Here is an 11,752-nt window from a genome sequence, read left to right as displayed (position 1 = left end):
ATCCTTATCCGTGTCCTATATATTGTTACACATACAATCATATAGTTATAGGTCCTGCACCCACCCCCCACCTGCATCCACCTCCCCCTCCACCCGCAGCATCTACATACTCCCTGCCTCATCCGCCCCCCCCCCCCGAACCCGCTACATTCTGTACATCGTGCCCTGCAGGCACCGTTAACGCCGTCGCAAGGGCCTACACCCCCTTCACCATCTCAAGCCCTTTCGTCGTGCAATATTTGACCACTGACAAACCTAGGAATGCAGGTAATACTCATACAAATATTGAACCCCAGCAAGGCGTGCAGGGGTTAAGGGGGCGTAGCCCCTTTCGACGGTGTGAAGAGCGCCCGTAGGGCGCGATGAATCGCCTAGTATATATATATATATATTTCACAGATAAACAGCTTGACCGGTCAATAAAATCACTAACACTGTATATTCATATATAATATTATAAACTTCCTAAGGAGGTGGATCTAGGCATACTCTGTGCACAGAAAAATATAATATTATAATGGTAAAGGTAAAACTCTGTCCGTATATTGAATTCAAAAAATCAAATACCAGCTGTAATTTATACCCATGTAACAAATAGTATTCTTGAGAGTTACTTTTTATTAGAGTTCCTCAATAAGTTGCCGCTCAGCAAAGAAGAATAATAATGTTAAAAGAAACCGCTCCACACTGGAGCCTTACGTGTGGCTTCCACCTGTAGTATTAGCACGGGAGAGTCCCAATGACAGACGAGGCGGTCTTGGGCTGCGGGAACCGGCACCTGCGCTGGCGCCTGCTGTGCTGATTAATTACCCGACTTCCAAGCTCTGTGAGTCCACACCTCTATGTGCCGTCTGCAAGCACCACAGTCGCAGTCTCTCTCCTCCCGATTTTCGTCTGTCTAGAGACAGTGACGCAGGATGGCAATGCGGTTCTGGGTTCCAAAGCTGGTACAGGGGTCCAATATTCTGCTCTGACGCGTTTCGCTCCTCTCACGGGTGCTTTATCAAAGATTCTAAAGCCCCCGTGAGAGGAGCGAAACGCGTCAGAAGCAGAATATTGGACCCCTGTACTAGCTTTGGAACCCAGAACCGCATTGCCATCCTGCGTCACTGTCTCTAGACAGACGAAAATCGGGAGGAGAGAGACTGCGACTGTGGTTTAATGTGACTGCAGCAAGAATGTAGGAGGATGCATCTGTATAGGCCACAGAGAGTATGAAAAATGTCAAGGTCAATACACTAAGTGGTCATGGATAAGCCACAGAAATAACACAGAGAGGAGTCACTGGCAAAGCCTGAGTCAGAACACTGGAAGGTCATGGATAGGCCACAGAGACACAGCAAGGAGGAGTCAGATAAAAGCTGGGTCAAACACAGGAGCATGCACAGTAGTAATCAGAGAAAGCTGGAGTAAGAGAGTAATAGAGAATACTCTAGTAGCCATCTGCAGCCAGAATGGAGTTTAAATACGGAACCCTAATTCAAACCCCAATTGCATGGCCTCAGTAATAAAGCCAGGGAAGTGCTACGCACCTGCTCCTACATCACTTGCACCATGGTCAGCACAAAGCACACTCAAATGCTTTGCAGATTGACCTGGTTGTCACAAATATCATGCCAAATACAGTAATTACTTTCACCATCTTTCTCCCTCTCTTCCTCTCCACCTATCTTATTAAATCTCTTTTGTCCTCCCTCATCTATCTCTCACCCTTAACCTCTCTATGTCTCACTACCTCTCCCTCTGTGTGTCTATCTCTCTCTCATGTCTCTCTCCTGTCTCTCCTCCCCTATTTTTTCCCTGTCTCTTCTGATTTATCTCTCTTTCTCTCCCTCTTTTCTCTCCCTCCCTCATTTTCTCTTTCCCAAATCTTTTATCAATAAGAAGAAGAGAAAGAATGTCTCTTTGTTGGCGCACATGAAATATTTAAAATGTAACTTTTAATAAATCCATTAAGATTGTCCAAATAATCTTGGACAATCTTAATGGATTTATTAAAAGTTAAATTTTAAATATTTCATGTGCGCTAACTAAGAGACAGTCTTTCTCTTCTTCTTTCTGTACAATATAATTGTCTCTGGTAGCACCCCCGAATATCCAGTAATAAGCGATTGACTCAATGACGGATACTAACCGGGGTTTTCTCTTCCTCTTTCAATTTAATACTACTAATTATTTAGCTGGTGCAGAGCATATCCCATTTCCCTATTCCTTTTATGCTCCAAATCTTTTATCTCCAGTGTCTCTACTTTTCTCTCTCTCTCATAAACAAAGTGCTTACTCTTTTAGTAGCACTCTCCATTTTTATTCTCTCTTAGTCATAATAATAAAAACCAGTTTGACAAAACTGATTGTACATTTACAAATGAAATCACTTTATTTGACAAAAATAACTTGCTTGTTACAAGACAAATTAGCTCTTAAATAAACCACCTTACAGATTCTATAGTAGCAATGGTTTTGTATCTCCATAATAACAAATATGTCCCATAACCCCCCCCAGAAGACTATGAATAGAGAATGAAGTAAAACACTTTAGTATAATGCAGATGTACACAAAAATATATAATTGTAAATGAAAAGCAGAAGGATATCCTCATGTAGATAAAAAATCCATATTTCTTCATGATTTGGGACCTAGCTTGTCAGCCGCATGAAGTTTTTCATTAAGGGGCTGGTCTGACTGGTGCTTTCCCATTGGTCCCTGCTCCTGGAAAAAGGCAGCCAGCCCTGTACCACCTTGCCGGTAATAGCTTTATACTACCAGTCTGTTGCTGTGGTGTATGCTATCTGGCCCTGCTCTGTGTCCTGAAACCATGATCCGCTGCTTGCGTGGATGTTCGAGAACTACTCTCTTGGATTTGTCTTGTCTGTGACTTGTCTCAGTGTTCCAGCTCAGATATAGGAACCTTGATTATTCCCGTATAATTTCCAGTCTCTGTCACCTGGGGGCATATTTACTAAAATTCGATTTTGGAGTTTACAGGGATATGGCATTCGATTTCCATTTTGATTTCCATTTGTTTTGGATTGAAGACATTTACTAAAGACCAAATCAAATGTCAAATCTATTCTAAAGCCAAATTCAACTCACATCCCAATAGAAATCAAATTTCTGAAAAACATCAATGTTTTCCCATAGTCCAACATAGAATAACCTAATTTACTAACATTCGATTTGCAAATTTATTTGAAATCGAACTCAAAATCGAACCTAGAATCCCCAAATGTTTAGAATGATGTTAGACATTCGAGTTTGACTTCAAAACACCATTCTGATAGGAAATTGATAGTGATGACCTTTTAAGTACCCAAAAGTATGTAGGGCAGTGTGGAAGTAGTAATAATGGCTGTCCAAGGTTATGGTATGTTGTTGCACAATGCAAATCACCACCTGACTGAGATAACCCTGGAGAATTAATCAGAGCACCATCAGCAGCTTCATGAGATGAATAGTGCACATATTTATACTTAAAGACATCATACTTTTTCCATGGATATGCAATATACAGCACCAGAGCACAATATTTGGCAATTTGGCAGGATGATATAATGAATTTTAAAACCATGAGTTTTGTATTTGGCTATCCTGGTTCATCCCATGATGCCTACATCCTCAGTAATTCATCCCTGTCTGCAAAAAATCTTGTGGGACAAATTCCAGAGGGATGGTTGTTGTGTAAGATTCCAGTATGTGCTAATAAAGCAGCTAATAATAATTGTTACTATACTGTTCTAATTTGTTCCCCTTCCACCAAAAAATGTTATTTAGGCAATGGCTGTTGCTCCTGGCTTCTGACTCCATTGTCAAATCTACAAAGTCCTGCTGAGCATAAGTATAAAGAGGCACATATAGCCACCTAATCCATGAGAGAATGCATCTTTGGTTTATTTTAAAAAATATTAGGAAGGCATATTATTATATAATTTACAAACGTGTTTGATATTGTGCTCTGCTGCCGTATTTTGCATAATCGTGCATTAAATAAACCACTCCCACAAATTATGCAATAAACAGTGAGCAGGCAGAGGGTTTTTTTTTTTTTTTACCAACAACTGACTATGTGTGCACAGAAAGTAGAAGGCAGATTAGGGCTAAGCTTATTGCCAGCTATTTCAGGTGTAAGTATTTAAAAATAAAAATGTAATCATCAGCTAGGTTTTCATGTATAAAACAGTGTAAAGCGAAAGCTCCCCATTTAATTAGTGTGCATGTGATACATTTGGACCAATAGGAAGCAATGAGGAAGTTCTATTTCATTTTGCATTTCATTTTGCATTTTGCTGGGAATTTTAATGGGGATTTGACATTTGATTTTGGAAAGAATTTCATAAATTCAACTCAAAATCCCTTCCAAACATGAATCCACATCAAATTTGATTTAAAAGAATCGATTTCAAGCAATTTTGAGGATTCATAAAGATGATTCCAAAATTTAATTTTAGTAAATGTACCCCCTGGACTACAGTCTCCTTTGCTGCCCTGTTCTCTACTAATGGCTGTTGAAATACTATTAGCAGGGTGACCCCTGTTTTGTGCCCACACCCTAGTTACAATTACAGATTCTCCTGCTATTGTCTAGTGATCACCTGACGATTGTATAAGCCCCTATTGTTCCAAGTATAAGACCAGGTGGCATCCTAAGTACCAGTGAGTGTGTCATACTCTAAGGAAACAACAAGCGACTGCTATTGGCAGAAAAACTTGCTTTTGTTACTCTAGGGGACTTATATAATCACATGGGTACTTCATTAGTGTTGAGTATGGGATACCAGCAGTCGGGACACCGACATCCAGACTGCCTAATATCCCGACAGGGGCACTTAACTAAACTAACCCTAACCCACCACTCCACCGCAGCCTAACCTGCACCCTCCCCTCCTGCGGCCTAACCCTGTGCGGTCTGGACAATACAGGCGTGTCCGTACCATTTGTGGGGCAGGCCGTGGCGGCTGCATGATGTCACAAGCAGCTGATGTGACTCAAAAGATGACAGCCCTCCGCCTGCCTTCGCAGCTACATTTTCCTGTAAGAAAAGCAGTTGTGACAACTTCCTCATACTAACAGAGGAGATGAAGAGATGTTATATACCATACATTCAGCCTCTTTTCAAGTGGGATATAACTTTGTATCATTCATAGAAATATGCATCAAGAGTATTTTGCAATGACTGTACAAAGGTTAATATGATCACTGTCTCCAATGATATTCTATTTTATTAGTAATCATTGTAGTACTGTATTTTCTTATTTATCAGATGTCTCAGACTTTCACCAATGGTGTTATTTCAGTGTCGTCTGCCTTGGTAATTACATATATAAAATTGTGATTTAGTGGTCTATTTAGTAATATGTGCCCTTAGGCACCTGTAAATTAGAAATGCTTTTGTGATCATTAATAGATGGGCTGCAGCAGTATTCTCTAATATCCTCTTGTTAAATTAGACACATACTGTATGAAATTTTGTGGAAATTCTCTGAATTTACCACAAAAACTGCTTAATAAATAGGCCCACAATCTTAAAAAAAGGGGATTTTGGTACTGACCAATAAAACCTTTTCTCGTTGGCCACAGGGGACACTGGAGATACATTTTCTACACTGGGGATAAGATGGTGGCTATAAGGAGTTTGGGTACTTCAAATAAATTAACAAGTGTAACAGACTCCTCCCCTCTATCCCCCATCATCCCTCAGTTAAGAATGAGCCGAGAGGAGATGGGAACTGTCAAAGTCAAAAATATTACATAGAAAGAACATACAGACTCCACACATATAAGTCGCTATACTTGCAAATACGCGCAGCGAGCACAGCAATATATGGTAACACACGCATTTACACGGACATGCCACAGAGATGGATTCTACAATTATTTCATACAGCACATAATTATAATAATATCAAGCACCAGACATCATAATGATTTAAAATTATATAATGGAGTAATGTCATGTATGTGTATTATTGGAACAAAGCAAGATAGACCTGTCGTATTTGGTATTAAAGCAAGCAGATTAATGTGTAGATTCTTTTGATACTTGTTATTAAGTTGTAGGACATTGCAACAAATAGTTATGATTAAATGTATGAAAGCTAAAGTCACTGTTATTAGGACAATAGACATTCCAAACAGGTAGTGGACAGGAAACTCAGGCCAGCCCTTTAGATGTCTTCAAGGCTGAACTGTTTAGCATACGAACAGACCAGTGACTCATCATAAATGAGAAAGTTCCCTCCCTTAAACTAGATAACACATTACAGAAACACAAGTTGTTAGTTGCTGTTTTGTCCCAGACGATGATGGAGGTGCTTCTACACCAGTTCCTATATTTATTTACAGAGAGAGAGAGAGAGTTATATGGAGGGAAGACTTTTATACGAGGAAGATATGGTGATGTATTTGCTGAACTGTAACTGTAACTGTATGTATTAACTGCTTACTGTATAAATTGTAACCATGTAACTATATGTATACTGTACATTGTGATATATTGAATACATATCCTTTTAATAACAAATAAATACATCAATGAGCTTTGGAACTCAGATAATGTGTGGGTGTATTGTTTTCTCTTATGGGATGCAGTGTTTTGCGATGTATAGCGCACATTCATGGCACATGGTAATAAGATGTGCAGGCGTCTATAATATATATTAGAACGGGCATTTTAAATATTTGTTAGAAAGCAATTTGGTATTCACAGATGAGGGCTCGTCCGCGATATCACGGTCTTAATGATGCACTGTACATTACAAACGCGACGCTGTGGTCGATCAGCTTGTGGTGGACGCATCGTGACACTGAGAAAATCATATCCGTGTGTTCTGTTGTGTTATCAGTAAGCCGATGATATGAAAATTCAAGGGACAATGTGTTTCTCCTAATATTTAAAATGCTAAAATGTATTTTTATTGTGGCAAAACAAAGTTCAAATAAGTCATATTGTGTTTGATTCAGATTGGATTGTTTATCTGTTAAGTAGATTTAAAAGTACATTTAAAAGTTGCTGCATAGCCTTGATATAGTTTTTTTTTAAACTCAGGCCTAAAATAACTCCTGGTGCTTGTATAATTTGTGATTTCTTTGTGACAAAGGAAGCCGCATGGTCTGCCCTCCATTTTGGGCTAACCACATGGCCTGTCCACCATCTTGTGTAAACCTTATGGATGTGGAAGGGGGAGGAGCAGTGGCCATTTTAGGAAGGTCACTTTCTAAATAGCTGATTTTCAGTCTGCTCAGAACAATCAGTTTCCTTTGTCACATCAAGCACCATTTATGAGTTACCAATGAATTTATTTAACCCATGCCATAGTCAATTACAAATAGTTTCAATTGGGCCTAGTGAGAGAGAAATGGTGAGATAAATGCTTGGCTTGGTGTAAGAAATTGCACACAGAAAAAAAAGAAAAAAAATACTTTTTTTTTCTTCTTTCCCAGGATTTAGTTAATTCTCTGTTTGCTATAAGATAGGCATTCAAATGATAATTAACTGGTTCAACCACTAGTACAGGCAGACAAAACATCTTTGATATGCAAATTAGAAGCACTGAATGGGTGAATGAGTCTCATAGGAGGCCAGTAAATTATATATATATATATATATAATGTATTATTTTAATTATGTGTATATTTATATCAGTGTATGTTCTGCAAGATAGCTATCCAATCTGAATCATATCATTTAAATTATAGATTATTGCAATCATTATAGATCTGTGTGAAATCGGATACATTTGTTGCTATATAGGTAAATTTGAAATAACAGTATTTAAGGAAGTAAGTGTAAAGACACAAATGCAGTTCTGGCCTGGATGTTAGGGTTTATACAGAAAAAAATACTGGGTGTTGTATTAAGTGAGCGATTATAGTTAGTATTGCTCACATTTATAGAGTTGTGTGATTTGTTTTATTGCGTACGCACATTGGTACACGTGGTACGGAACGTGAGGACAGCGTACAAAAAGGTGCATGTGGCGAAAGGCCGCACACGTGGCATACGGCTACGCACGGTTGCGTAATTACGCAAGCTTGCATAGGGTTGTGTGCGCATAATAAAACCACACAATATTTGTTCAATTAAGGTGGGATAGTAGACATTTAATACAATAGCACATAACTATCCAATTTCAAAAGCAGGTTACTCTAAATTTAGTTTAAAAACTGTATTGCCTCTGGGGGTAAAGCTGCCGATCAGAACGAGTGAAAATTTTCTGTACAGAAAAACAAAGCATATTTGAGTGAGTGGAAGTAGGAGTGAACGTACTGAACCCCAGGAATTTGGGATCCCGTCGTGTGGTACACCAAGTGAGTGGAGGCTTGGCGGCGTGAGGCGGCTGACTCACGTTAGTATAAATTAAAATACGCAAATCATGAGGAGATTTTTTGTTACGCTCCGGCTGAGGGTCGCAGTTTGTACATCGACTCGTGGTCGTACAGCAGCTAGGTAACAAGTACCTATACGTCGTGCGATTGGATCGCATGTTTGTGGGTGCGATACATACAGACTTTTTGTCTGAATGGGTACGTATGACTGACAAAGATAGGGTATCATTCCCTAGGGTGGGCAGCTTTGAGCCAGAGGTACTGCAGAATGTAGGTATTAAAATATGTCTGATTAAATCCAGAAAACAAAGGGTCAGACATACAAATTGTTAAAACCTGTGGCAGCAAGAGGGGTTGGTGAGTTTTATCCTAAGGTATTGCAGGTGGTATGTCTAACCAAAGTCACATAAGACAAGAATGGAAATATAAGAACTGTTTGAACTTGTAGCAACAATAAACAAGTAGGAAGAAAAAAAGAGAATGCAAGTACACCGCCTTATGTAGATGTGGAAGCAGTTACGGCCAGCATACAAACTATAGAAAATAATACAAATATGAAAAATATGACTGAAACCTATATATGTACTAATGAATGTTGAAGTTTTATTTAGGAGGAGAAGGTGACCTTATTGTTTTCAGCCATTTCTCATGCACTCAGAGGAGTATCCAACCGGTAAAAGAAGAGCAGTAGCCTGCGGGGGAAGTGGCTGAGACCAGTGGAACTGGTAAGTATTGTATCATTCGTGTACATATATAGTAAAACCCCCCCAAAAAATAAAAAAAAGAAAGAAAGTAACGTCAGAAATGGAGAAAAACCTGTCCGCACATTAGTATTTGCCAGTAGGAAAGCGGACAGAGAAAAGGTAACCCCCGGGTATTTCTTTCAATTACCAAATAAGAAGTATTCATTCCTAGTAATGCCCCTAGTCAAGATGAGCTCGGAAATGTTTGTTGGACCATGTACAGACCCTAAATACGGGATGAGAAGGATTGAATGAATACTTTGCATGACCTAGAAGCTTGTTAAACTTTTTCTTTTTTACTTTTGCAGTAATAGAAAACTCTCCATCTGGATAAGATCAATGGTAAACACTAATTCGGCAAATGGGAGGTGGCTGTCTCTGTGCTAATGGATGGGCTCAATAAGGCATTGAGGGCAGGGTGCAGACTTCTTTGCAAAATTGGAAAGGGGTCACAGTAGCTAATCTTAGAGAGTGTGCTATTGAACATCACAAGAATAGTGCTAGGCGCAGAGAATAACAGGTGGAGAGGTTGAGGACAGTAAGTATACTAGCACATACAGGAAAGACCCATCAGTCCAAACCCCAGATCCCTAATGGTCAATAATATGTTACACTTGTAGGAAGGAAGGGCATTTTGCCAGAGATTGTAGGAGTAGTAGGACACATAGTCAATATAGACCCCCTAGACAGAAAACACAAGCCACATTATTAAACACATAGACGGGACCAGGGGACATATAGTAAGGAATCATAAGCCATATAGAAAACACAGATTCGGCTAATGGGAAGAACAAAATAAATGCAACATTACCCTTTGACAAAACTTGCTGGGGTTAAGATGGGGCCTCTAAACTTTTGCTTCTTTTTTTCCTAGCAGAAATGGCCCCTGATTAACTTAACAGGAGCTTTGTTAGATATGACATACATATAATGTGCTCCCGCTCAGGAAGTACAAAGTATGTTAGACACCCACGAAGACTAATGTTACATTTCACTGTTCTAGATGCATGTCCATCACAGGTAGAGGAAATTATCTCACAGACACCGGGTTCCCTATGAACTTAGGATGGACAGGACACTGGATTGATGGCTGGGATAGTCCCATTAGCGATACGATAAACACAGAATTTTTTTTAAGGGGAGAATACCAAGTAGAGAATCACTTCCCCGTAGTGCCCAATCCAGTTGTCAACTTTTTACAAAATCTTCTCCACCTCTACAAACTCACCTGTCACCAACCTCTATTCTGTTTCTCTACAGTTTCCTTTTCATCTTTTGCGTTCACACAGGGTGGTACAATACATGGACCCAATTACAGTTCAAACTCCACATGCCTAGGTCCTTCAGAGTTCTGCCTGAACCCAGTATATCCCAACAGCATGATAACACCAGTATTACTGCAGTGTGCCTTGTCATGCACAAAGGGTGGAGGAAGGATGAGAATACTGGTGAAGGGAAATGTTGTATAGGCACTGAAATGCCTGTTGGTGAATGGCAAACCTGACATTTTCTTTTTCATTTTCTTCTTCTTTCTCTCCTCTAGAGATGTTTTTTTAAGTTATGCTCATGGTACTCTACGTTGCAAACACACAATGACTTCGTACAGTTAACACCCTTTAGGAATTATTGTATGTATTGGTGTGCACTGATGTTTTCTCAAAAGCATTTCCTGCCACCACAGATGCTGCTGTGTTTACCGCAAAGAAAAATTGCGCAGAAATTTGTGTGTAGATAATGGTACCCCTAGAAGTAGGAGCAAAGCTTGAAATTGTACTATTGTGATCATAGATACTGCCACTAGTATTATGTAGCATCGGAACCACTCCCAGATCTTCACTTAACGAATCACCCTCTTCGAAATTTTTATTTGTTTTTGTTTTGGTATTTGTGTCTTTTTTGTTGTTTTTGGAATACAACCTCATGTCATGATTGATCCGCACAATGATCAGAAATACACCAATGAGGTGACAGTACAGTACTTTATCGAGATGAGCCAGCATTTGAGAACTTGACAAAAGAACTTGAAACTGTTGATTGCTGGTATGCCAAATACTAACTGTTTTGATTGTGAACCAAGAGACTGTGTGATTGTTCTTACGCTCAGGTTGCCTAATAGACAGGTTGGAAGGACCATACCAAGTTTTGTTGACAGCACTATCCCAGTGAAAGTAGCCGAGAGAGAGACTTAGGTCCACGATTCCCATTGCAGGAAAGTCGGTAGTCCGGAAGGAACTCGTAAATGGAGTGAGATCGCAAAAGTGTCACCAGAGACTCTATTCCGTGAAGACTGAGAGGCGGCACTGTTGAACACTACCTGAGCGTACTAAAGGATTGCAGAAAGACCAGTCATTGTAATTGATTTGTTATGAACAAGAGTTGTTTTGTTCTATTTCTCTTTTCCCTCTTTCCCGCTGACAAACATTTTTTTTCAGGACATTCTATTTTTGCGAGGGTTTTTTTTATGAGGAGTCGAGTGTGGGACTGGAACTGGTTCTGGAGGAAGGAGTGATTTCCTTATAGGATCCCAGGATTAGCCGATCAGTTTGTTAAAGTCAGAGAAAAATCAAAGGTCTAGTAGTTATGGGGTTCGGAGGTAATCAGGAACAATCAGACAATGGCTATTCACACATTGCAGATAAAGAGCTCATTAATATATGTGGAAGAAAGATTTATGAGTGGCTCTCCC

The sequence above is a fragment of the Pseudophryne corroboree genome, chromosome 10, assembly GCF_028390025.1.
Source record: "Pseudophryne corroboree isolate aPseCor3 chromosome 10, aPseCor3.hap2, whole genome shotgun sequence".
Classification (NCBI taxonomy): Eukaryota; Metazoa; Chordata; class Amphibia; order Anura; family Myobatrachidae; genus Pseudophryne; species Pseudophryne corroboree.
This window is presented reverse-complemented; position numbering follows the sequence as displayed.